This window comes from Mixophyes fleayi, chromosome 1, assembly GCF_038048845.1.
Source record: "Mixophyes fleayi isolate aMixFle1 chromosome 1, aMixFle1.hap1, whole genome shotgun sequence".
Lineage (NCBI taxonomy): Eukaryota > Metazoa > Chordata > Amphibia > Anura > Limnodynastidae > Mixophyes > Mixophyes fleayi.
The window spans coordinates 432,658,434-432,686,099 of NC_134402.1; the positions used below are offsets into that span (position 1 = coordinate 432,658,434).

Consider the following 27,666-nt stretch of genomic DNA (forward strand, 5'->3'; position numbering starts at 1 on the left):
TAGTACCTCAAACTTGTGTGTAACTGTGCTTTTTAGGACTTCCTAAATAAACATCACTGCTTTGATGCCTACTAACCTGCTATAATTCCTGTGACCTACAGATTAGAGTCAATCGAATCCTTTCTCCGACTGGAACCCAGCATCTAATACCAACGCTCTGCCCGCTACCCTGCAGCTCTGGCCAGTGTGATAGGCCAGGGGGAACCATCCACAGCAACCCTGATCTGAAGACAAGAGGTCAGGTGTAACAACAAAAGGGGGTACACTAGCATCGAGAATTACCCAGAAGGATGCAGTTCTAGGTGCCACTAAGGAGCTTAGTGGTGGCAGCAGCAAAAGCCCCTCCTACTGCAGCTAGAGGGCGCATTTGTGATATAGAAAAGAAGACGGTGGCAAGGAGAGCCCAGCCGGTCCCCAGCAACACAACAGACAGGGTGGCATAGAAGGTCCATCCTGTCACACCAGTAAAATACATTGACTTCTGTTGAAAGAATAAGAGTTGGCGGAGGTTTGGATGATGGAGCTGGACAGAGAACGAGAGGTACATGGTGGGCAGCAAAAGCCGGCTGGGGTGGCAATAAAAGTTAATACGGACCTACATTGAATTGAATGAAATAAATAATGGCAACAACTTTATTTTATATTATAATATAAACACTCATGGAGGCGGCAAGACCACCTTACCATCCAACCGAGGAGTCAATTATTTGTGGCACCCCCTGGTCCTATTAATGTTACCCTGGCCATACTCACCTTGAAAGAACATCTCATGAACTTCATCGACACAAACTAAGACAGCAGATGACTTCCTGCCCAGTGCCAATATCCATACTAGCTGGAGCACTAGGTGCCTGCAGGTAGAGGAACATTTTGCACTGGGTACACTTCCCCTCACTTCCTCAGTGCTTTACAGAGACTATTCGTACATTCACATTGGCCTCTGCCCCAATGAAGCTTACAATCTATGTTCCTTCCCACACAGACACACACAGTGTAGAGGGCAGATGAACTGTGGGAGGAAACTGGATCACCCAAAAGAGACCCCCGCAAACTGAAGAGAACATGCAAACTAACTCCAAGTAGTCAGGCCCAGGGTCACAATTGAATTCATAACCCCAGCGACAGCAAAGCTAACCGTTGTGCCACCGCAATTATTATTTAATACCTTTTTTTATTTTAAACAATCTGACAAAAATAGAAAAATTGTCATATGCAAGTAGACATGATGTTTTAACCTTTGCAAATCAGTCAATTCTGATATTCCATACCACAAAGCACAATGAGGGAGCAAAGCAACCAGTACCAATGTTCGTTGTTGTGTGACCAAAGAATTGCAAATGAATTAGCGTAGTAATTATGCTAAATGATACAAAGCAAAATTCAGTATTCAATGAGTTAAAATATCACACTCCTCAGAATTTCACAGTAAAGCCAGTTAGAAAGTAGAATAATTTCTATCTGGGTATATAAAAGTAGAATTTTCTTTTAATAACAGAACAATAGTTTATGTTTTCTTCTGCCTTTAAAGGCTGTGGAAGTTTTTCATTTTTTTTTTATTAGTTTCTTGTTAAGTTTTGCTGTTTGCACTTAGATGAACTAGCACTTAAAGCTAGAGATACAGAGATAGAGATAGTGATAGCAGAAAAGCAGAGGTGAGTGGAAATGTACTGAAAGTCTCAGAGAGAGGAATAATTCATAGCTTCAGGTAGAAGTCTGTTTAGTGTCGCTAACCCTGCCAGCAAAAATGTCACGTAGCTGATGCCTTTCTTTACACGGATAAGGGTAATAATATCAAGAATCTGCTGGTATTATGATTGTGTGTAAAAATACACTGGTGTCTTTTAAGTGGACCTGTCATCAATGCACAGTGGAGGCAGACATCTTGTTGGCTAAACCAATATCATCATCATTTATTTATATAGCACCACTGATTCCGCAGCGCTGTACAGAGAACTCGTTCACATCAGTCCCTGCCCCATTGGAGCTTACAGTCTAAATTCCATAACATACACACAGACAGACAGAGACTAGGGTCAATTTTGAAAGCAGCCAATTAACCTGCTAGTATGTTTTTGGAGTGTAGGAGGAAACCGGAGCACCCGGAGGAAACCCATGCAAACACGGGGAGAACATACAAACTCCACACAGATAAGGCCATGATCAGGAATTGAACTCGTGACCCCAGCGCTGTGAGGCAGAAGTGCAATATTCATTACAATGCAGCCTCTCCATAACGTGGGGCATGAGTCTATTAATTCAATAGGAAGTAACACAAAGTGCCTCGTGCCTCACTGATATCACTAGCTCCTACAAAAATGATAGTTTGCATTGTCTTGAATATCGGCTAATGCAACTAAATGACTGCCTCCACTGTGCGCAGGTGACGGGTCCACTTTAAAAAGAAATCAAAGTAGAACTTGTCCTGCTGACTGAATGTGTCATTTATAGCCTACAGACCCAACTACAGTGTCAGTGTCCATCTGACTGCTTACATTACCAGAGTACTTCTAAATCAGTCCCCTCTCACTCTTTGCATATAGATGTCATTGGCATTTGGCAGGAAATTCCAGCATGAAGTGTAGGAAACAATAGTAGGGAGTACTCCTCCTCCAGGAATTTGCTATATATACACATATTTAAGAATACCTGAAGCCATCGGAATGTTGGGAAATAATCGAATTATCTATGACATCATAAGATCCAAGAATCCAGCTATTAGTGGCACAGTGTGTGTGATCCTTTATTACTGCTAGGAACTTTGTTACTTTTTGTTGAGGATTTTATACAACAACAAACTGACAAACCCACTACTTCATGTTTGGATTTACTGATTTTACAATTCATGATGTCTGTGTCTGTTACCAGGTCGAGCAGTGGGCAGAGAAGGGGGCTCCGGCAGGACAGACAAGCATAACCTGACAAGCAGCTTATTATTTGGGAATTGCTGGGGACAAGCACTGGAGGCACCTGACTTCTAAGGATAGGGGTGCATTTTTTTTTAAAAAAATATATATATATAAAACAAATTTGTTTAATTATATAGGGGGGTCAAAATATGACCAGTATATGGGGAAAATACTTTAAAGCGAAATATGATTATAAGTAGTTGTAGTTAACAAAATGTCATATATAAGTTATATGTTATACATAATATTGTTTATGTGTGTATATGTTTGCTTGTTTTAATACATTTAATTAATTTTTATGTTTATTAACTAATGGAAATGAGGCTCCAAATCGGCCTACTCTGATATTTTTTACATAATTTCAGGGATAATGAATTTTTAGCACAACAATAAACCGTTATAGTTATAGTTGTAATGGGGGTAACAGTAACCTTAGTGAGAAATAAGAATTTACTTTGAAAGAGACACCTTTCGACCCTCAATGATGTACCTACTGGGTTTTCTGAGCATGAGTAAAACAAGAGTGGAATCAGAATTTCACCTCCACTCTGCTTCACCCTGATTGGGGCTCATCAGTGTAGTAAATTAGAAAAAACAAAACAGTCTGATATCAGAGAATTATGGCTTATTTAATAACACTGTGCACATACAAATATGCTGCTCTCTGTAGCACCCTATCAGATATTAATTTGTTTTATTAGTCTAACTTGACCAAGACTGAGACACTTATGTTCTAGCTGCTCTGTGCAATTGCCTCACAGTCCACCATAATAAGTCATAGTTGGAGCAGTGATGTAGAACTTATATCTAAGAAGACAGTTTGTTTTGTTAGTATAGACAACACAATAATGACTGGTGCCACAGGCCACTTATAGACCAAGTGACCAGGACCTTTCAAAGTGCTAAAAGTTTGTTTTTCCGGATTATTGGAGCTGCAGCTGTTTTTACTGCTGCGTCACTCCATCAGTCTCAATGGCTACAATAATAACTATCTATTATTACCACTTATCAGCTGAAAGTTAGACATACTTGTCATCTTTGTAGCTCCAGGATCTCCTGGATGGGAGGTCAAGTGGCAAGTGCTGCCGTTAAGGAGAAAGTGATGGTGCAAGTTGCATAATTTTGGCGCCACCCTTGCAGCAAAATGCGTCACCCCAAAATTTACACTGGTATGCTGTTTTGTCCCCAACCCTCCTCTGAACTTCCCTCTGTACTATGCAACTCATTACTATTTGTTCTTTGTTGAAAGTGTGAAGAAACAAAAAGAGAATAAAGAAGGAGGGAATGATGTTTTGTTGTAATTGTTTGAATTTTTATGAATGTCCTGGATCCTTCTCTAGGCAGCAAGTGTTAGGTACATGCAGCTCAAAATACTGGCTCATGTTGTCTCCATGCAGAGTGTGACAAATTCTGTGTGAGATGCAGAATTATAAAATGCAAATTCACGTGTGTCCAATTGGAAGTCACCCCTGTGGCTGGATCACGTAGGCATAACTTATTGTAGAATTTATTAAAGTTAGTGGCACAGGCGCCAATTTATATAATTGCAAATGTACTGATTTTTGATACTGTGTATTAGAAATGCACTGATTTCTAATGTACTGATTCCTGATGCAATTGGCATGTGTGTGAAGGAAATGTGTTTTGCAACTCTCTGAAGAAAGGACCTCATGTTAATCTCATGCTAATTAGACCTTTTCATCTCACGCAGCCAACAGGTGTTTTTAGCCTGAAAGCACAGGAAGGGGGTAGTTACCTGTATCCTGCCTTGTTAGAAAGATAGAAAAACCACATGAATAATGCTAACAGCAAGTTTTAGGAAATCACAGATTCATGTGAATTTTTGTAAGATAAATTGTGGTAACTCCACGTCTAGAGAAATATCACATCCTGATGTTAAATTATCGGATGTAACATAGTAACATAGTAACATAGTTGATGAGGTTGAAAAAAGACACCAGTCCATCAAGTTCAACCTATTTTGGATCTTCTGCGATCCTGCACTTATATTTGAAATTAATCCAGAATAGGCAACCGCCAATCTGTTTCAATTTTGAAAATCCCCCCAGACTCAATTTTGCAATGTGATATACTCAATGTGATATCAGACGTTTCGGTGCCTGGTCGGATCAGGGGGCTGGACTATCCCCTGACAACGTGTCAGAATCTGTATAAAAGGAGCTCTGTTTTACCATGTAATGTATCATTTTCCATCTGGATGATCACTAGTATCACAGGCTGGTGTGTACAAGTCCTTGTCAGGACTCTTGAACAATAAACCCTCAATGCTTGAAGATTCTGCCTGCGACTATTACCTGCTGTATCCTGTGACCATCAGATAAGAGCTTACACTCTAATCCATTTCCCGGCTGTCCAGTGTTGAAATCAGCTGTGTCAACGCTCTGCCCGTTACCCAGCAGTCCTGATCCATAGTAAGTGGTCAGGAGGTACCAGACAGCCCACAGCAAATAGGCATTACAGCAGCTATACCAGCTATCTGAAAAATATGCGGTTCTGGGTGCCAGAAAGGAGTCCTGTGGTGGCAGCCAAATTGTCCTACAACTAGTGCAGTTGGAATTCGCAGTCGGCGAGTGTCTGGTGGCAAGGAGATACCAGTAGGAGTAGTCAGTAACAATCTATTACTGATGGTGAGAAGGAAACCAAGATAAACTGTGCACGAAGGACATCTCTCCGTTCCTCCTTCCCCCTACACACTGGGTGGTGAAGTAAGCCCACCCGGTCACAATCCCCTTTGAGAACAAACTAATGAAGATTTATGGCCTTAGCTGCCAGATCCTGGAATGAGAAGGAAATACCAAGTATCTCGTATGAAGGATTTACTGTCTATACATTAAGCAAAATAATATATGAATTCAAGTCTTGATTTACGTGCATGATGGGCTAATATACTATGAACAAAAGGTGACATTGCAAAAAATTTGACATCAAGGATTTGGGAAATGTCACTTATTATCTAAGCACACAAATTGAGAGTGATCCAGATGGAAGTTTTCAATTGAATCAGGAAAACAATAGTCAGGAAATACCAATCTGTTCTCGAGTGGAAAAGGAAGTGAAAAAAAACTTGCATGGAACATAAATAGTTAAAGGGCATAAAAGGGGGAGACATGGTAAGCAGATACCCAACATTACCGAAAGGCCATCAACAAACTGTTATTCACATGTACAATATGGAGACCAGACAAGGTATCTGGAAGGGACTAATAACAGGAAATTGAGATTACCAGCAATACCAATGACAAAGCTAACCTGTTATCTACAGTAGATGCAGACTGGGCTGGTGATGAAAAAGACTTCGAGTCAACAACTAGATTTTGTTTTCAACTTTAGAATAGTACAATATAAAGGGTGAGTACAAATCAAGCAAGGGCAGTGCTTTCATCAACTAAAGCTGAATACATCACTCAGGCTTGTCAAGAAGCTATCTGGTTACGTCAACTCTTGATGGACTTAGTGAAGGTCATGAACACATACATCTGGAAGAGCATCGAGCATGGATAAAGTTTTTGCAAACAGACAAAATGGACCCAACGACTGAACACATTAATGTGAAGCACCATCTCTAGAGGGACTCACGAGACAAAGGCATTGAACTGCAATGCTGGGACTATGATGGTAAGAAGTGGATGCATCGACCAAGTCACTCCTCAGAGAAACAGATACATTTTGTGGAATAATTATCAGGTTTTCTCCTTCCTGTTCCTGCTTATGCTCCCTCTGTTTAGATGTGTTACTGACAAGTCATGCTAGTCTGTTTATCCTGCATACACCAAGACCAGCTGATTCCATGCTCCCCAAGGTGTGTTGAACTGTCGTCATTAGCAAGGAACCTGAACTTAAAGATCAGTATTATAAGAATAGTGTTATCTATAGCCCAGATAGCCAGAGACAGACTACATGAGATAATCATAAAGTGAAACCTGGCTGATCTTTAAGAAGCATTATGGATGTGCCCACATGATGCTAAAAATCAATAAAACAGAGATCAAAATGTGGGCCTGCAGTGCAAATGATATTTTGTAATGCCATGCGACTATCTTTGCAAGTGTTGATTTTTACATGTTCTCAGAGGTTCTATGTATCAAACTTTAGTCTATTCTTTTTAATTAGAAATGTTGCACCTTCCAGGGGCATTATTAGGTAAAATGCATTAATAGGCGCAGTTCTACCACTATAATAAACGAAACAGTCAGATGTACGATAGTGACACGTAATTAGACAGTCCTTATCGATATCATCTCATGACTTATTATTTATCATCAATATTTTTATTGAAACTTTTCAAAAATATATGGGGTACAGAAAAAAGAAGAAAGAGGGGAAATCACACAAGGAGGAACACAGGGGGGGGGGGAGAAGTAGTCACTCAGTTGAAGCAAGGCCCATAAAATCAGCAATATACAAACAGAAGAGTGCAAGTATACATTAAAACACATTAACCTTCATTTTGACAGCCTAAAAAATACTCCCAGCATGGCAGGGGTGCCGGAGAGTAGTATGTTCGTTGGGCTAGGGGAATTCTATGAGGGCCACTGGAGAGGGGAATGGTGGGCAGTCCAGGGTGTCTCGGGGTGCCCCAGGGCCGTCTGTGACATATTCATGCCACCTAAACCATCTCATAATGGGAGCTGATGCAGATGTGGAATACGGCATGTCTATTGTTTCCATCTCAAAGCTGTACTGAATCTTAGAAATGATTCGGGTAATAGTAGGGGAGGCAGGGGACTTTCAGTTTTCGGCCACTGTCGCTCTAGCAGCTATCAACATGTGCCCCAAAAGATATCGGTCTTGTTTAGGAATGGAAGTCGGGTATACATGAAGAAGAGCTAAGGCGGGGTCAGGAGCAACAATGGTTTTTAAAACAGTGGAGATCAGGGTAAATACCTAGCTCCAGAGCGGCTGAAGCACTGGGCATGTCCAGAAGACGTGAAAGACATCAGCTACCCAAGTACAGTGGCGCCAGCAGAATTTTGATTCGTTTGGCCAGATATTGTGCTTAAAAATACCCCAAAATGCAATTAGTGCACAGAGAATAACCTAGACCAGATTTGAATGAACTTGACTAAGGTACCTCTAAGTAAATGAATATAGCAAAGATGGGGAGGACACAAATCAAGCATTTTCTTCCACATTTGAAATGCAGAGATCTCAGAAGACATCCATTGCTGATTATATGTTTGTAAGCATAATATAAAGTAACATGTACTAGGGGAACATTAAAGCCTGTTGCCAAATGTAGATTATTACCAACAAAAAGACAAATAAGAGAGTCTAAATCCATGAGAAAGGGAACCATAGAGTGAATATTCCTAATAACTAAAGATGGGCGGGCTCAGTTCCCCGAGATCCAAATCCATCCAAATTTCACCTAGCTCGGCTCGGTACTCTCCCGCCCTTTCGGAATCGAAATCGAGGCAAAACGTCATTGTGACGTATTCGTATTTCTGAGCTCGGTTCTCGCGAGATTTGAAAAGCATAAATACCTGCCTCCACAGCAATCCATCGCCATTTGACAGAGGGATAGAGCAGGGTTAGGTCAGTGGCTATAAACAAGGGGGTGGGTTGCGCTATCTTGATATGTGTAAAGCAGCCAAAGATTAGAACCTGCAAATGGACAGGAGGGAATCCCTACCCTCCCAAAAAGGGGTATGACGTGGTATATCAGGTTCTGGGCGCTAGAAGTAAAACTTGTGTGGCGAAAAGAGGAGTTATTGTTATTTATTAAACATTATAAAAAGTGATTGCTCCGGCCGGAGCCAATGTTGTTGCAGCAAAGACAATATGATACCAGTACAGAGATCAAAGAGGTACATACATGTATGGATAAATGGTGAAATGAAATCAGTCCATGCACATAAATGTCCGCTCGGTTTGTGAACCAGTGTTGCAGATTCTCCAATTTATCAGTAAACAGATGTCCTTTCAGCCCTGTTAGAGGTGATATTGAGTCAAATGTCCCAAAAAGGTACTCACATTAATGGAGTGCACTGAGCGGACCTGGAGGTCATGTCCATGAAAATTTGAATGAAAAGGAAAAAAGAAAAAAAGAAAAAAGAGGAAAAAAAGGAAAATGTCCCAAAAACAATATATATGTGTAAATCCAGGGTAACTTACTTGATGTCGCTCGGTAGAAGGTGAACGCTGAGCGGGGGTCCCTCCTATAGACTTGAAGTGTCTCCTGTCTAGAGTATGTACAGCAGTACAAAGTGCAGACACAAGCCCTGTGTTTGTCCGGAGGTAGCGTATACCCGCTGGATGTGTCCCTCGTAGACAGCTGTTCTGCGGGTTGGGGTTGATGTTACTTGGTAGTCGATGTGCGCTGAGCGGGGGTCCCTCCTGCAGACTGATAGCTTCTCCTGCCTTAAGTTTGTGTGATGATGCAGGGCACAAGCACACAGCCTGTGTGTGACGGGGGTGGCGTGTAAACGCTCTATATATCCCTCGCGAGCAGCAATTCGGCAAAGTGAAATAAGCAGTCCAGGGTGCTGGAATGTGAAGATTGAAAAGGTAGGCACTTAACAGTGCTATGTGGTTCCGTGTGATTGTAAATACCAACGCGTTTCGCTCGTAGCCAGAAAGGCAGTGAGCTTCCTCAGGGTTTGTTATAATGGAACTGGTCTTCCTTCCAGTTTTTATAGTTTCCAGATATTTTCAAATTTGGCGGCAGCAATCTCAATTAGCTGGGCGTCGGTTCAGCTGATATCATGGAGGTGTGAACACCTGATAATTGGATTGTGCACAAACAAAAGATGAAATGCTGCCAAATGCTTAAGGTTTGAATGGAATGGAGTATAATACACCACTAATTGAAGGTGTCTATAAATGATCTTACATATTATGCGGTGTATGGACAGTGCATGGCTGTTAGTTATTTGCAATGAAATATATACTGATATAACAATAATGAGGAGTAAGCAGTAATAAAACGATTGAAAGAGGTGGTCTGTTGTTAGCGATGTGTCTGGTGTATTACAAGCAATAGTCTCTGGTTTAAAACGTCTTGATATGTTAAACATCTAATATATTAGAAAAACATCTGATATGTTTAAAAACAAATACAGTTGTTGGGACAGTACACTTTCCCAAACAATTTTGGATGGTATCAATAGACAATGTGATGTACACAGGCAGGGATTTAGATGACAGTATAGGAAAGCTAATGAAGCTATTACTAAAAGTAATAATGGTATTACTAAAAATGTCTGTTACAGAGGATGCTTAATACTAAAAAAAGGGGGGGGGGGGGGGACGATAAACCCGGAAAGGTGACTAACTCAACCCGATGGGATGAATGAGAGGCAGGGGGGAGGAGGGGTGGGAATCTCAGGATTTTAAGAAATAGCCCAAATCAAAATCTATATTGAGTCCCTTTGGAGTCAGGGTTTTCAGGTAAAATATCCACCTGGCTTCCTCCTTTGAAATAAGGGATACATAGTCCCCGCCCCTCCAGGGTTTAGAGACTTTACAAATCCCTATATATTTTAAGGCAGTATGATCATGGTTGTGGTATTTGAGAAAATGAGCAGATACAGTATGGTTCTCTGATTTGTTTTTAATGTTCCGTATGTGTTCAGAGATACGGATGTGCAATTTCCGGATGGTGCGTCCCACATACTGGAGGCCACAGGGGCACTCCAGTAAGTAGACTACACCTATGGTGTCGCATGTAACCTTGGTTTTGATTTGGAATGACTCCCCCGTGACATGGGATCTAAAAACAGTAATGGGTTTTAGTCCCCTCTGGTTAGTCATAGTGCAAGCCTGGCACCTGTGGCAAAAGTAGAAACCCCCACTATTCTCTTTAAGCCAGCTCTGTTTCTGTTTTTGATCTAGCTCCCCCTTTGCAGTGGGGATACAGCATTTAACTAACTTAGTGTTGAGGGAGTCAGATTTCCTATAGATGATCTTTGGATGTTCTGGAAGGATGTCCCTCAAGCGGTCGTCCATTTGTAGTATATGCCAGTGTTTCCGTATGATTTTTTCAAAGTCCCTATGATTGGAGCTGTACTGGGTAATGAGTGCTGGTGGTAATGTGCCATCTGCATCCGTGGTGATTGTTTTAGATAAGAGAAGAGTTTCCCTATCTGATTCTTTAACTTGTTCAAAAGCCACGTTAATGATGTCCTTGTCGTAGTTCCGTTCGAGGAACCTTTTAGTCAGGATTTTGGACTGGTCCTCATAGGACGCTAGATTAGAGCAATTTCGTCTAATGCGGGTGAACTGGCCTTTAGGTATGTTGGTAAGCCATCTTTTCAGGTGGCCACTCGTTGCTGGAATATAGGAGTTACAGTCCACTGGTTTGAGGAAAGTCTTAGTCTGGATATGGTTGTCTACGATGGCTATGTCCAGGTCTAAGAATTCCACCCTGGTGTCGCTGATCTGGGCAGTAAACCGGAGGTTAATGTCATTGTTGTTGAGATAGCCCAAAAACTCTTGGAGCATGTCCATGGTACCCGTCCATATGCATAGCACATCGTCTATGTATCTATGCCATTTTAAAATGTGTGGACTGTATGGGTTGTTGTGCCAAATGGTTGTGTTTTCCCAATGTGCCATGAACAGGTTCGCGTAACTGGGCGCGAATTTTGCGCCCATAGCGGTTCCGCGAACCTGTTCATAGTAGCCTCCACCAAACCAAAAGTAATTGTGGTGTAGGGTGAAATCTATGGCTTGCATGATAAAATGAATTTGCTCCGAGGGGATGCTTGTCTCTGTAGAAAGGATTTGCTGAACGTACTCACAACCTACTTTGTGATCTATGATGGTGTACAAGGAACATACATCGCATGTCATGAGTAGGTATCCATCCTTCCAATCTATGTTCTGTAAAACTTGTAGGACATGTCTAGTATCTTTTAGATAACTCCTTTGGTTGATCACTGCTGGTTGCAGGAAGTTATCAATATAACTGGAAAGGTGTGTGGTGAGTGATTCTATACCAGAAATGATGGGTCGGCCCGGTGGGTTAGTAAGAGACTTGTGTATCTTGGGTAAACAGTAAATGACCGGTAACCTTGGATGTGGATTTAATAAATATTGGTATTCTAATTTGGTGAGTATGCCCTTCTCTAATGCTCTGTTTAGAAGGGTAGTAAGTTCTTGTTGATATTGTTGTGTTGGGTTTCCAGGCAGGGTTTTGTACGTGGAGGTATCTTGTAATTGAGTCTCCAATTCAGTGAGGTATGTAGTACGATCAAGGAGGGTTATGCCACCCCCTTTGTCGGCTGGTTTGATAACCAAACTTTTGTTGCACTGAAGGTCTTTCAGAGCCTTCCTTTCTAATTTGGTGATATTATGTGAATTATACTTAGGTTTGGTGTTGAGCTTGTCTAGATCACTCTCCACCAATTTCTGGAAAGTTTCCAGATAGGGGCCTTTGCAATGTGTAGGAAAAAAGGTTGACTTATTTTTGAGTTTGGTGTGTTGGAATTCCTCGACCTGTTTAGGTACATCTATTGGCGGGGTGGGTTTATGGTTGAGAAAAAACTTTTTGAGGGTCAGGTTTCTGATAAATTTATGCAGATCTATATAAGTCTCGAACTTATTGAGTGGCCTGTTAGGTGCAAATTTCAGGCCTTTACTTAATAGATCCGTTTCAGATTGGGTGAGTTCTTTACTGCTTAGGTTGAATATACCAGCATTGCCTATTTCCATTTTGGTTTTATTACTTATTTCTTGGCTTTGGTTCTGGGCCTTGCTCCTTCTCTCTCTATGTCCCTTTGTTCCTCCCCTTGTTCCTCTTGAGATGGGGATCTTTCTTTTCTTTTTCTGATGCCCGTTGGGCTCATCGGTTTTTGGGTGGTGCCCTGGGCAAGTGTTAAAAAATGATCGATCAAATCATCTGCGTCTGGCTCTTCTAATTCGGTGTTGGCCTGTTGCGGCTCAATGTGTTTAAGTTTGTCCAATAATGTTGACTGATCTTGGGAGAGGAGGTTGCGTGCTTCCTCAATACCTCTCCTATATCCCTCTTTCACAGTCTCCTTGTGATTGGGTTTCGCCTTCTTAGGAGGCTCTATGGAGGGGCCCCTAATTGGTCCCAAATTTCGCTGGTCTAGTGGTGGGTATACCCTATCCGTGTCTATATACCTCGGTGGATGTTTAATGAGTGGAGACTTTTTGGACTGCGCATGGTAAGGTCTCCTTAAAGGCGTATGCGAAAGTTGTGCATTCGAGTAGCGTGATTTAGATTTCTTCTGCAATGAATTGAATGCTGGTGGCCTAATTATTGGAGGGGTATGGTAACCATGTTCTAGATCCTTAAGATCTCTCTGAAACTTCTTCTCCTTAATTTTAATTATATCCTCCTCAATGCTTAATAGTTTGTTAGTAGTAAGTCTCTCTAAATTGGTGAAATCCTCAAGATGTTCAATAGGTTTCAGTTTCTCTCGTATAAGGTGCAATTCCTCATCTATTCGTTGGAGAGAGGAGGTTCTATTGTTAATGATTAGGTGCATAAGTGAGACAGAACATGTGTCTAATATGCTGTTCCATTGTTTGAGGAATTCCTTGTCCTCAGGCACAAAGGTGGGGATCTTCTTGATTCTTAAACCCCTGGGGATGATGCTGTTCTCAATGTATTTGGTGAGTGTGGTGGACTCCCACCAGTATTTTATTTCTGATGTGAGGAGCTTTTCATAGCGAATGTAATAAGAACAGAAATTGTTATCATCCACTTGGGGAGCTAAAACTTTTTCTTTTTTAGAGAAAATATCCTCCGCCCTAATGAGTCTATTGACTCTAGTGTTGTTTATCATGCCTGGTGTAGATGGATGGTATGGGTCGTGTAAGATGCTGCTAACCGCTACCCAGGGATTACAATAACAATGGAGATAAACAAGGGGGTGGGTTGCGCTATCTTGATATGTGTAAAGCAGCCAAAGATTAGAACCTGCAAATGGACAGGAGGGAATCCCTACCCTCCCAAAAAGGGGTATGACGTGGTATATCAGGTTCTGGGCGCTAGAAGTAAAACTTGTGTGGCGAAAAGAGGAGTTATTGTTATTTATTAAACATTATAAAAAGTGATTGCTCCGGCCGGAGCCAATGTTGTTGCAGCAAAGACAATATGATACCAGTACAGAGATCAAAGAGGTACATACATGTATGGATAAATGGTGAAATGAAATCAGTCCATGCACATAAATGTCCGCTCGGTTTGTGAACCAGTGTTGCAGATTCTCCAATTTATCAGTAAACAGATGTCCTTTCAGCCCTGTTAGAGGTGATATTGAGTCAAATGTCCCAAAAAGGTACTCACATTAATGGAGTGCACTGAGCGGACCTGGAGGTCATGTCCATGAAAATTTGAATGAAAAGGAAAAAAGAAAAAAAGAAAAAAGAGGAAAAAAAGGAAAATGTCCCAAAAACAATATATATGTGTAAATCCAGGGTAACTTACTTGATGTCGCTCGGTAGAAGGTGAACGCTGAGCGGGGGTCCCTCCTATGGACTTGAAGTGTCTCCTGTCTAGAGTATGTACAGCAGTACAAAGTGCAGACACAAGCCCTGTGTTTGTCCGGAGGTAGCGTATACCCGCTGGATGTGTCCCTCGTAGACAGCTGTTCTGCGGGTTGGGGTTGATGTTACTTGGTAGTCGATGTGCGCTGAGCGGGGGTCCCTCCTGCAGACTGATAGCTTCTCCTGCCTTAAGTTTGTGTGATGATGCAGGGCACAAGCACACAGCCTGTGTGTGACGGGGGTGGCGTGTAAACGCTCTATATATCCCTCGCGAGCAGCAATTCGGCAAAGTGAAATAAGCAGTCCAGGGTGCTGGAATGTGAAGATTGAAAAGGTAGGCACTTAACAGTGCTATGTGGTTCCGTGTGATTGTAAATACCAACGCGTTTCGCTCGTAGCCAGAAAGGCAGTGAGCTTCCTCAGGGTTTGTTATAATGGAACTGGTCTTCCTTCCAGTTTTTATAGTTTCCAGATATTTTCAAATTTGGCGGCAGCAATCTCAATTAGCTGGGCGTCGGTTCAGCTGATATCATGGAGGTGTGAACACCTGATAATTGGATTGTGCACAAACAAAAGATGAAATGCTGCCAAATGCTTAAGGTTTGAATGGAATGGAGTATAATACACCACTAATTGAAGGTGTCTATAAATGATCTTACATATTATGCGGTGTATGGACAGTGCATGGCTGTTAGTTATTTGCAATGAAATATATACTGATATAACAATAATGAGGAGTAAGCAGTAATAAAACGATTGAAAGAGGTGGTCTGTTGTTAGCGATGTGTCTGGTGTATTACAAGCAATAGTCTCTGGTTTAAAACGTCTTGATATGTTAAACATCTAATATATTAGAAAAACATCTGATATGTTTAAAAACAAATACAGTTGTTGGGACAGTACACTTTCCCAAACAATTTTGGATGGTATCAATAGACAATGTGATGTACACAGGCAGGGATTTAGATGACAGTATAGGAAAGCTAATGAAGCTATTACTAAAAGTAATAATGGTATTACTAAAAATGTCTGTTACAGAGGATGCTTAATACTAAAAAAAGGGGGGGGGGGGGGGGGACGATAAACCCGGAAAGGTGACTAACTCAACCCGATGGGATGAATGAGAGGCCGAATTGCTGCTCGCGAGGGATATATAGAGCGTTTACACGCCACCCCCGTCACACACAGGCTGTGTGCTTGTGCCCTGCATCATCACACAAACTTAAGGCAGGAGAAGCTATCAGTCTGCAGGAGGGACCCCCGCTCAGCGCACATCGACTACCAAGTAACATCAACCCCAACCCGCAGAACAGCTGTCTACGAGGGACACATCCAGCGGGTATACGCTACCTCCGGACAAACACAGGGCTTGTGTCTGCACTTTGTACTGCTGTACATACTCTAGACAGGAGACACTTCAAGTCCATAGGAGGGACCCCCGCTCAGCGTTCACCTTCTACCGAGCGACATCAAGTAAGTTACCCTGGATTTACACATATATATTGTTTTTGGGACATCTTCCTTTTTTTCCTCTTTTTTCTTTTTTTCTTTTTTCCTTTTCATTCAAATTTTCATTCAAACCTTCATGGACATGACCTCCAGGTCCGCTCAGTGCACTCCATTAATGTGAGTACCTTTTTGGGACATTTGACTCAATATCACCTCTAACAGGGCTGAAAGGACATCTGTTTACTGATAAATTGGAGAATCTGCAACACTGGTTCACAAACCGAGCGGACATTTATGTGCATGGACTGATTTCATTTCACCATTTATCCATACATGTATGTACCTCTTTGACCTCTGTACTGGTATCATATTGTCTTTGCTGCAACAACATTGGCTCCGGCCGGAGCAAATCACTTTTTATAATGTTTAATAAATAACAATAACTCCTCTTTTCGCCACACAAGTTTTACTTCTAGCGCCCAGAACCTGATATACCACGTCATACCCCTTAGGTCAGTGGCTGTATTAGTGCAGTGACAGAGCAATAATTAGACACATTATTGTTTGTATTCTATACAATTCTAATATTAATACCAATTATTAGAGCAGTAAGAGAGGAGGATAGAGGAGGCTTTTTTTTCAATTTCTGGCACTCCAAGTGCTTTTGGGGTGTCCCATATTCCCCATTGTTTTACAGTAATTTTTCTGGCTGTCAAAGTCATAATTGTCAGCAGTATCTATCTAATTAAATTTTTGGCACTACAAGTGCTTTGGGCTCATTAAAATGGATTCAAAGAAGTCCACATATGAGCAGAATCAGCAAGCAGGTTCTGTCACCAGTCCTGATGGTAGTGTTCCCAGTACGTCATCTGGGAAAGGCGATGTCAAAGTACATAGTCTTTTTAAATCAGGCAAAAAAAACGCACACCCAAAAAAATTTACTGCGTTGAAACTGAGGAAAAGTTAACTGCGATAAAAAAAAAAAAAATTGCCAACATGCCATTCTACACACGCAGTGGCAAAGAAAGAATGAGGCCTTCGCCTTTCTCTATTAGTGGCAGATCCAAAAATTTTACCGAGCCTTCTTCTTGTACGGTCACTCTTGACCAAGCTAGACAAAGTAATTTGGATTCTAAAAGTGGTGCTCAACTACTGTTACGAGTCAAAGCCGAGCTGCAAGATAACAGTAAGGAATTAGAGAATAATGTATGCTCTGAATCAGAAATAACACCAATCCCTGTGGCGAGTCCATCCAACAGTGGTATGTCTAATCGTGAGCATTCTGTTAGTGTACCCATATAGAGGGGCCCTTTCAGCAGTTCTGCTGATGTGTGCCTGAACAGCACAAGTGTAGCCGGTGATACACAAATTGAGGATGCCACTATGGAAATAGAAGAGGATGAGGGGGAGATTTGTGTAGGCGACGAGGGCGCTAATGAGGATGTTGATGAGGATGAGGTTGTTTGTGTAAGTCCAGCACCAGTGGCAGCAGTTCTGGCCCGTGACAAGAAAAAGGCCATTGTCATGCCTGGGCATAAAACGAAAAAATCAAATTCTTATGTGTGGAATTATTTCTACCCAAATCCAGACAACAATTGTATAGCCATTTGTAGTGTATGTCAAGCCACAGTCAGTCGAGGGAGGGACCTTAACCATCTTGGAACCTAGTCTATGTTACGCCATTTGACGAGAGTTCATGGCAAAGTGTTGGGAAAAGCTGAAAGTTCTTCCAAAAAAAATTACAAGCACTCCATCATCAGCTAGGACCCTCCGGTCACCGACATCCCGACGGCTACAAATTACACCCACCACACCATCCTCATTAATATCCCCAGTAGCACTCGGAGTTAGCCCTGCATCCTACTTGTTAAGGCTGGATGACTCCTGCACTATAATTGATTCCTCTAAAGAAAGCGTTAGTCCCACTGCTGCTGCTGTTGCTGGGGGTGAATCGTCAGCCCAGAGGAAGGCCAAGAAAAAGAGCAGTCTTACATTTCAGCAATTAACTGTGAAACAATCATTTGCTAGAGGAAGGAAATATGTCAGCAGTCACCCAGCGAATCACAAACGCCATGGCTGCCATGTTAGTGTTAGATCAGCGTCCAATATCCACAATAAACGCAGCTGGTTTTTCACAATTAATTGAGGTTTTGTGTCCGCGTTACAGAATTCCATTGCAACACCATTTTTCCCATAAAGCTATTCCACAACTATACCAAAAAGTGTGCACAAATGTAGAGCTTGCGCTGAAAAATGCCATTCTGCCCACTGTCCACTTAACCACAGATATGTGGACAAGTAGAAGTGGTCAAACCAAAGACTATATGACTGTGACAGCCCACTGGGTTGGTCATTCACCTTCACCAGCAGCAGCATGTACACCACTACGTAACATTTGTCACAGGCAGGCCACTCTTTGTATCACCGGCTTCACCAACAGGCATACAGCTGGCAATTTGTTACGCAAAATAAGAGATGTGATTGATACATGGCTTATACCACTTGGACTCTTCCCAGGATATTTAATTTCTGATAATGCCAACAATATAGTGCGAGCATTACAGCTGGGTGAATGCCATCACATTCCCTGTTTTGCTCACACCATCAACTTGGTGGTGCAGAGCTTCCTACGAAATAACCGTGAGGTGCAGGAGATGCTTTCGGTGGCCCGTAAAATTTCAGGCCATTTCAGGCATTCTGCCACAGCATGTAGGAGATTGCAACAGCTCCAAGAGCAGTTTAACTTGCCCTGCCACCAACTTAAGCAAGAGGTGGTAACTAGGTGGAATTCCACCCTGTACATGCTTCAGAGGATGGAGGAACAGCGCAAAGCCATCCAAGCGTATTGCACAAGCCATGACATTGGGAAAGGAGGGGGGATGTATTTCACTCTTGCACAGTGGGGAATCCTTTCAGTGCTGTGCAAGGTGCTGAAACCATTTGAAGTTGTGACCTGTGAAGTGAGTGCAGACTCTGCTAGTTTAAGCCAAGTCATTCCTTTAATTAGACTATTGGAAAAGCAGCTTGAGAAACTGAAGGAGGAGATGAAGGCAAGCAATTCTCCAAAGTATGTTGGTATGTCGATCAAGTACTTAATTCGCTTCACAATGATCCTCGAGTTATTAAGATCTTGAACTCGGATTAGTACGTTTTGGCCACTGTGCTTGATACAAGGTTTACATTGAGACCTACATTGAGACTGCTTCAAAATGAACGAGATGTGAACTTTTGCAAGGAGCTATTGCTCAGCAAGTTGTCCGCTGAACTGGGCCTTGGCTTGACGACGTGTCCTCCTTCAGTTTCTCAAGCAGCTGCTGCTCGTAAAAAAATAAATTTTCAAAAAAAGAAGCAGGGAAGACGCAGAGGGCAGACCAGAACAGTTTAACATCTGGGGGTAAATGTATCGTACCACGTTTTTTTCAACTCGCCGGGAATCGGCAAGTTGACAGCTAAAATTTAAAGCGGCGCTAGTTTGTAAAGGCAGCACCTGCCTTTACAAGCCAGCGCCGCTTTAAATTTTAGCTGTCAACTCGCCAATTCCCGGCGAGTTGAAAAAACCAGGGTATGATACATTTACCCCCTGGGCTGGTTTGAAGGATTTTTATAAAAAAAGTGTGACCTTGCCCATAACTCCATCCAATATGAGTATTAACATGCAAAGGATGGTGGAGGATTATTTTCAAGAGGTAATTGATATGGAAATGTCAGACAGTCCCTTTCCTTACTGGGAAGAAAAGCAGGCCATTTGGAAACCCATGTACAAACTTGCTTTGCAATACCTAAGCTGCCCACCCTCCAGTGTGTACTCTGAACGAGTGTTCAGCACAGCAGGGAACTTAGTCAGTGATCGCCGTAGAAGGTTACTTCCCAAAAATGTGGAGAAAATGAGGTTTATAAAAATGAACTACATCTTTCACGAGGAAGGCCTTCACCATCTAAGACATCCAAGCACTGACTGTTCTCGAAAGGCGGATTCAAGCGGCGATGAATTGATAGTCTGTGATGATGACGTACACACTGATGAGGGTGAGGATGAAGCTGAAGATGATGACGATAACATCTTTTTAAAACTTTCTATGTAAGTGTAGGGTGCAATCTACCCCCAAAGAGGAAAGGGACTTGGGGCATTTTCATATCACTTACAGTCTTGAAAGGCTGCTGTTTGGCCAATTTCTCATTGAGGGTAGGGTGTCATACACAGACTGACCCCAAACTGGCTTTGTCAACTTCAATTAATATTGTACAGTCTATAACTGCTGAATTTTTGAGTATTTTCTACAAGTGGAAGGGGGCCTATAGAGACAGAAACCAAACTGCCTTTGTCCATTGCTATTAATATTGTACAGTCTATAACGCCTGAATTTTTTTGTATTTTCGACAAGTGGAGAGGGGTAAGAGAGACAGAAACCAAACTGCCTTTGTCCATTTCTTTACATATTTAACTATAAGTGTAGGGTGTAATATACATCCAAAGACGATGGCTGCATTGCCAATATGCATAGATGGAGAGGAAGACAATCTGGTTTGTGTGTAGAATTAATGAAGGCCTACCTACCAGGAATTAAACTGTTTTTTGGATAATTTATTAGCTTTGCAATTACATTACTTATCCAAGAAACAGGTGGAGCACTAAATTTGGTTATTTTAGGCCCAAAAACATTGATTTTTAAACAAAATAGCAAAACAAAACCAAACAAAACCAAAACCAAAACCCGCAACGGCGGTTTGGCAAAACCAAAACCAAAACACGACGGTAATCCAGATCCAAAACCAAAACCAAAACACGGGGATCAGTGAGCATCTCTACTAATAACCTACGACCAGAAGCATTTAATATAATGACAAGCACATAAAAGGTGTATAAACGGTCCCTTAATTTGGCTTGATCATTGGGCACTCACATTTGCTGATCTTCAAAGTACATAACAAGAGCACAGTTATATTGGTGTTAGCTGCCTTTTTAGCTTACACACATTGTAAATGCTATTTCATATACATTATCCATTCCTCCTTGAATATTATTGCTCCTGAGAACTTGGGCTTCTTTGTACTTGACCAAAACGTCAAAACAGCCTCTGTATGTCAATGCCAGTGTGTGCCCTTGCAGGAATGTGCTTAATGATGTTGATATAATAAAACCTTCTATTAAACACTTGTTGTCACAGTATCCGCTTATCTGCATAGACAATTATGTATAAAAGGTATGTGTATATTTACCTTTATAGCCCTAGTTCACATAAAGGTGACATTTCAGTTCCTTTTTACTAAATGACAATATTCACCTTTCTGCCAGTTATAAATGCAGGTATTTTTAAACATATGCAAATGTGCTAACAAGGCAACGTGTCTAAAAATTGACTCCACTGTCAAGAAAACCAAAATTTTCACCAAAACTTGAAATACATTTATGTAGCCGAACTGGTGGCATGAAATTCATTTTCTTCACCAATTTTAGCTACAGGGATGGGAGTTAAGATGGTTACAAGCACCACTGTGGTCCTCTGATTATTAATACCATTGCAGGATGCACACAGGAAAAAATGCTTTATTATTGAAACATATATATCATTAATTGTTTCTATTTTTCGACTTTAATATTAAATTTTACGTTGAATCTGAATTTGGAAGACCTGGGGGTAAATGTATCAAGCTGAGAGTTTTCCGGCGGGTTTGAAAAGTGGAGATGTTGCCTATAGCAACCAATCAGATTCTAACAATCATTGTGTAGAATATACTTAATAAATGATAGCTAGAATCTGATTGGTTTTTCAAACCCGCCAGAAAACTCTCAGCTTGATACATTTACCCCCAGGTCTTGGCTTCTGGTTCCCATACCCAAGCCTGCATGACGGGTCAAACATGGTAAGTAGTAAAAATACTCTTCACGCTGTCAAACGGTATCACCGGGAGCTGAACAATGCTCAAATGCCCTATTGACATTTTGTTAATAAATTGCCTGATAAAATATTTTCGATTGCTGAAAAGTCTATTAATTGGAGGGGTATTAATAAACAGACCCCTTAGGGCAGCACGGTGGCTCAGTGGTTAGCACTTCTGCCTTCAGCACTGGGGTCATGAGTTCAATTGGCCTTAGCTGTGTGGAGTTTGTATGTTCTCCCCATGTTTGCGTGGGTTTCCTCCGGGTGCTCCAGTTTCCTCCCACACTCCAAAAACATACTGGTGGGTTAATTGGCTGCTAACATATTGACCCTAGTCTGTGTGTGAGTGTGTTAGGAAATTTAGACTGTAAGCTCCAATGGGGGCAGGGACTGATGTAAATGAGCTCTCTGTACAGCGCTGCAGAATTAGTGGCGCTATATAGATAAATGGTAAAAATAGTAGTCTTATTAGGGTCCATTTTCTTTTGACAGTGAGGAAAGATTAGGAGCGTTCTTATGTTCAAAGGGGGTCTTAATTTTAATCGTTCTCATTTCATGTACTTTTTGCACAGAAACATGTGTTTCAGCAGTATTTCTATTTTTTTGGGCAAAAATGACTACTTGCGTATTATCAGGAACAATGCATCCCCTACTGCGAAATACAGAGGATTGTGGAAGTCATGAGGAGTTCGCAGTGGAGGATGGGTTATATCATTTTCTGGTGGATATAACTTTCTTCTGCTATTATAGGGAGCATATGTTTCTAATATTTTTAGTTATTAAAGCATAAGGTATTAATGACAGTCAGAGAACAGATGCAATATATATGTCAGCAGTCCGTGTGACTGTATATCCCCCCCCCCCCCCCCCCAGAATTGATTTAAACACAGACCTTGGAGACAAAGTTACAAAACTAAACAAATTGGTCTTGCCTGATGCCCTATTGTATTACCAACGGCTGTTCAGTATCATAAAAGTAAAACAATAGCTAATATTTTCGAGAAAAAAAAAGTTTCTCTTAGAAGAAAGACCATGGGGTAAATTTATCAAGCTGAGTTTTCCAGCGGGTTTGAAAAGTGGAGATCTTTCCTATAGCAACCAATCAGATTCTAACTATCATTTGGTAGACTGTTCTAAATAAATGATAGCTAGAATCTGATTGCTTTTTCAAACCCGACGGAAAACTCTCAGCTTGATATATTTACCCCCATATATTATATACATTGCATATTATTGCCCACACTTTTAGAGAACTTGTATCTGTATCACATATATATATATATATAAGCCTAGTGGCGTGTGTTAGTATGTGTGTGTGTGTGTGGAAAAAACTACCGGGTGACAGAGTGCTCAAGCTGCAGTGCCACCTGCTGGGCGGAGTTATATACTACACTGACCTACTAAATTCTTAGCATTATCTAATATATAAAAGTCTAGCGGCGTGTGTGTGTGTGTGGCGATGAAGATGACAAGAACCTTTTTAACACCTTAAGTAGCTTGATTTGACTAGAATGCATGAGTATCATGCACGGGTTAACTTGTGTGTGTATATATATATATATATATATATATATATATATATATATATATATATATATATATATATATATATATATATATATATACACACACACATACACACACACACATAAATATGTAAACACACACTAAGGTACTGTATGGACACAACTTGACAGAAGGAGGAGGGGGAGCTGTCCAGGTGCTGGAGTCTGGGGTTTTTCCCCATGTGGCTTTAATTCGGCCCTGCTCCATGCAACCACCTGAGTTTGCCTAATGGTATCGCTGGCTCTGACCATATCTCCCAATATCCCAGTATTGTCAGCACTGTCCCAATTCTCGTACGCTTAGTGGGACTTTGAGTACCGTGGTTGGATGGATCTGGTCTTATTTTGGGCTGATCGGGTCAGAGCCCCTTGAGCTGTAATAATAATTATTTCGGAATGAACAGTTACAGCACTCTCACAAAGCAGTCAGCTTGTGAATAATAACCCTGCAGGTCCTTCACTTGCCTCATTCATCTGTATCCAGGCACCAGACCATTGATAGAAGGAGAACTACAATTATATAAGTAGCAGAGTGCAATTATTGGGAGTGGAAAAGGCTGATTGTAAAAATAATGATCTGCACTGGGCACTGATGGGTAACATGTGGTGTCACTGTTAGCATTGTGTTTAGGGCACTGCTTTTATGCGTTTGGTAATGTAGGGTATAATGGTTGGGCACTGCCTGTATATGCTGGGCACTGGAGTGATTGCAGTAGTTGCCCGAGTATGAATTTGCCCCCAACCAATAACCGGCATACAACATTGATTCCCTTCTGGGGCACATACAGAATACAAAGCTCATTGTGATAACTGGTTTACAATATCAAGCCCAATGTGTTAAGCAGCTACAATACATAATATCTTACCTAGCAGTAACAACATGCAGATTAATAAGCTCAGTAAGGCTGGGTAAACATTACAGAAAATGTCTCCTGATGCAACTGGAAGAACGTGCCGATCATATGTACACACTATACACGTTTTACATGATTTACCGTTAGATCTGTGCTCTTCCTCTGTCATAACCTTCTGCTGAAAACATGGTGACTATGCACACTCCATAGAGATTTTTGGACACTGCTGGTCGCGAGTGCGTACACACTGCAGAATTGAAACAACATCGCTCCATCGTTAAACAAGATTTTTAGTTCAGTTTAAAAATCAAATGAAATGATACAATGTGCTCTGGAACGATAAAACGTGATTGTTTGAGCGTACACACTAATGCGATATCGGGCCAAATGGTCGTTTATCATGTGATTGGCCCGATAATTAGGTGAAAACCCTATAGTGTGTACTCAGCCTAAGATACCCAGCCCAGTTATATACCCAGTCGTAGTAATGTCCAATAGCATATGTAGCAGTAGTAATGCCATATTTGTATGCCAGAAGTTATGCCCAGTGATAGTCCTAATAATAAGCAGAGTTGAAATAATGCCCAGTAATATGCACAGAAGTAGTAATGCCCAGTACTATGCACACAAGTAGCAATGCCCAGCACTATGCACACAAGTAGCAATGCCCAGCACTATGCACACAAGTAGCAATGCCCAGCACTATGCACACAAGTAGCAATGCCCAGCACTATGCACACAAGTAGTAATACCCAGCACTATGCACAGAAGTAGTAATTCTCAGCACTATGCACGGAAGTAGTAATTCCCAGCACTATGCACAGAAGTAGTAATTCCCAGCACTATGCACGGAAGTAGTAATGCCCAGTACTATGCATGGAAGTAGTAATGCACGGAAGTAGTAATGCCTAGCACTATGCACACAAGTAGCAATGCCCAGCACTATGCACACAAGTAGCAATGCCCAGCACTATGCACACAAGTAGCAATGCCCAGCACTATGCACACAAGTAGCAATGCCCAGCACTATGCACACAAGTAGCAATGCCCAGCACTATGCACACAAGTAGCAATGCCCAGCACTATGCACACAAGTAGCAATGCCCAGCACTATGCACACAAGTAGTAATGCACAGAAGTAGTAATGCCCAGTACTATGCACAGAAGTAGTAATACCCAGCACTATGCACACAAGTAGTAATACCCAGCACTATGCACACAAGTAGTAATACCCAGCACTATACACAGAAGTAGTAATACCCAGCACTATGCACACAAGTAGCAATGCCCAGCACTATGCACACAAGTAGCAATGCCCAGCACTATGCACACAAGTAGTAATGCACAGAAGTAGTAATGCCCAGTACTATGCACAGAAGTAGTAATGCACGGAAGTAGTAATGCCTAGCACTATGCACACAAGTAGCAATGCCCAGCACTATGCACACAAGTAGTAATGCACAGAAGTAGTAATGCCCAGTACTATGCACAGAAGTAGTAATGCACGGAAGTAGTAATGCCTAGCACTATGCACACAAGTAGCAATGCCCAGCACTATGCACACAAGTAGCAATGCCCAGCACTATGCACACAAGTAGCAATGCCCAGCACTATGCACACAAGTAGCAATGCCCAGCACTATGCACACAAGTAGCAATGCCCAGCACTATGCACACAAGTAGTAATGCCCAGCACTATGCACACAAGTAGTAATGCCCAGCACTATGCACACAAGTAGTAATGCACAGAAGTAGTAATGCCCAGTACTATGCACAGAAGTAGTAATACCCAGCACTATGCACACAAGTAGCAATGCCCAGCACTATGCACACAAGTAGCAATGCCCAGCACTATGCACACAAGTAGTAATACCCAGCACTATGCACACAAGTAGTAATACCCAGCACTATGCACACAAGTAGTAATACCCAGCACTATACACAGAAGTAGTAATACCCAGCACTATACACAGAAGTAGTAATACCCAGCACTATACACAGAAGTAGTAATGCCCAGCACTATGCACAAAAGTAGTAATACCCAGCACTATGCACACAAGTAGTAATACCCAGCACTATGCACACAAGTAGCAATGCCCAGCACTATGCACACAAGTAGTAATACCCAGCACTATGCACACAAGTAGCAATGCCCAGCACTATGCACACAAGTAGCAATGCCCAGCACTATGCACACAAGTAGCAATGCCCAGCACTATGCACACAAGTAGTAATACCCAGCACTATGCACACAAGTAGTAATGCCCAGCACTATGCACACAAGTAGTAATGCCCAGCACTATGCACACAAGTAGTAATGCCCAGCACTATGCACACAAGTAGTAATGCCCAGCACTATGCACTCAAGTAGTAATGCCCAGCACTATGCACACAAGTAGCAATGCCCAGCACTATGCACACAAGTAGCAATGCCCAGCACTATGCACACAAGTAGCAATGCCCAGCACTATGCACACAAGTAGCAATGCCCAGCACTATGCACACAAGTAGCAATGCCCAGCACTATGCACACAAGTAGCAATGCCCAGCACTATGCACACAAGTAGCAATGCCCAGCACTATGCACACAAGTAGCAATGCCCAGCACTATGCACACAAGTAGCAATACCCAGCACTATGCACAGAAGTACTAATACCCAGCACTATGCACAGAAGTAGTAATTCTCAGCACTATGCACAGAAGTAGTAATTCCCAGCACTATGCACAGAAGTAGTAATTCCCAGCACTATGCACGGAAGTAGTAATGCCCAGTACTATGCACAGAAGTAGTAATGCCCAGTACTATGCACAGAAGTAGTATTGCACGGAAGTAGCAATGCCCAGCACTATGCACACAAGTAGCAATGCCCAGCACTATGCACACAAGTAGCAATGCCCAGCACTATGCACACAAGTAGCAATGCCCAGCACTATGCACACAAGTAGCAATGCCCAGCACTATGCACACAAGTAGTAATGCCCAGCACTATGCACACAAGTAGTAATGCCCAGCACTATACACAGAAGTAGTAATGCCCAGCACTATGCACAGAAGTAGTAATACCCAGCACTATACACAGAAGTAGTAATGCCCAATACTATGCACAAAAGTAGTAATGCCCAGCACTATGCACACAAGTAGCAATGCCCAGCACTATGCACACAAGTAGTAATGCCCAGCACTATGCACACAAGTAGTAATGCCCAGCACTATGCACACAAGTAGTAATGCCCAGCACTATGCACACAAGTAGTAATGCCCAGCACTATGCACACAAGTAGTAATACCCAGCACTATACACAGAAGTAGTAATACCCAGCACTATACACAGAAGTAGTAATGCCCAGTACTATGCACAAAAGTAGTAATGCCCAGCACTATGCACACAAGTAGTAATGCCCAGCACTATGCACACAAGTAGTAATGCCCAGCACTATGCACACAAGTAGTAATGCCCAGCACTATGCACACAAGTAGTAATACCCAGCACTATGCACACAAGTAGTAATGCCCAGCACTATGCACACAAGTAGT

At 41.8% G+C, this 27,666-nt stretch overlaps 1 long non-coding RNA gene across 2 annotated transcripts in view; it reads right to left on the bottom strand.

Moving 5' to 3' along the window:
- Positions 1–27,666, bottom strand: part of LOC142109692 (uncharacterized) — a 160,700-nt gene that overhangs the window by 81,133 nt on the left and 51,901 nt on the right. The window contains exon 2 of one of the 2 annotated variants that reach the window (XR_012680436.1): positions 24,273–24,378. The exons of the other annotated variant lie outside the window; for it this stretch is intronic. This is a non-coding gene — a long non-coding RNA (uncharacterized LOC142109692). The remainder of the gene's footprint in view (positions 1–24,272; positions 24,379–27,666) is intronic. 2 annotated transcript variants of the gene reach the window in all.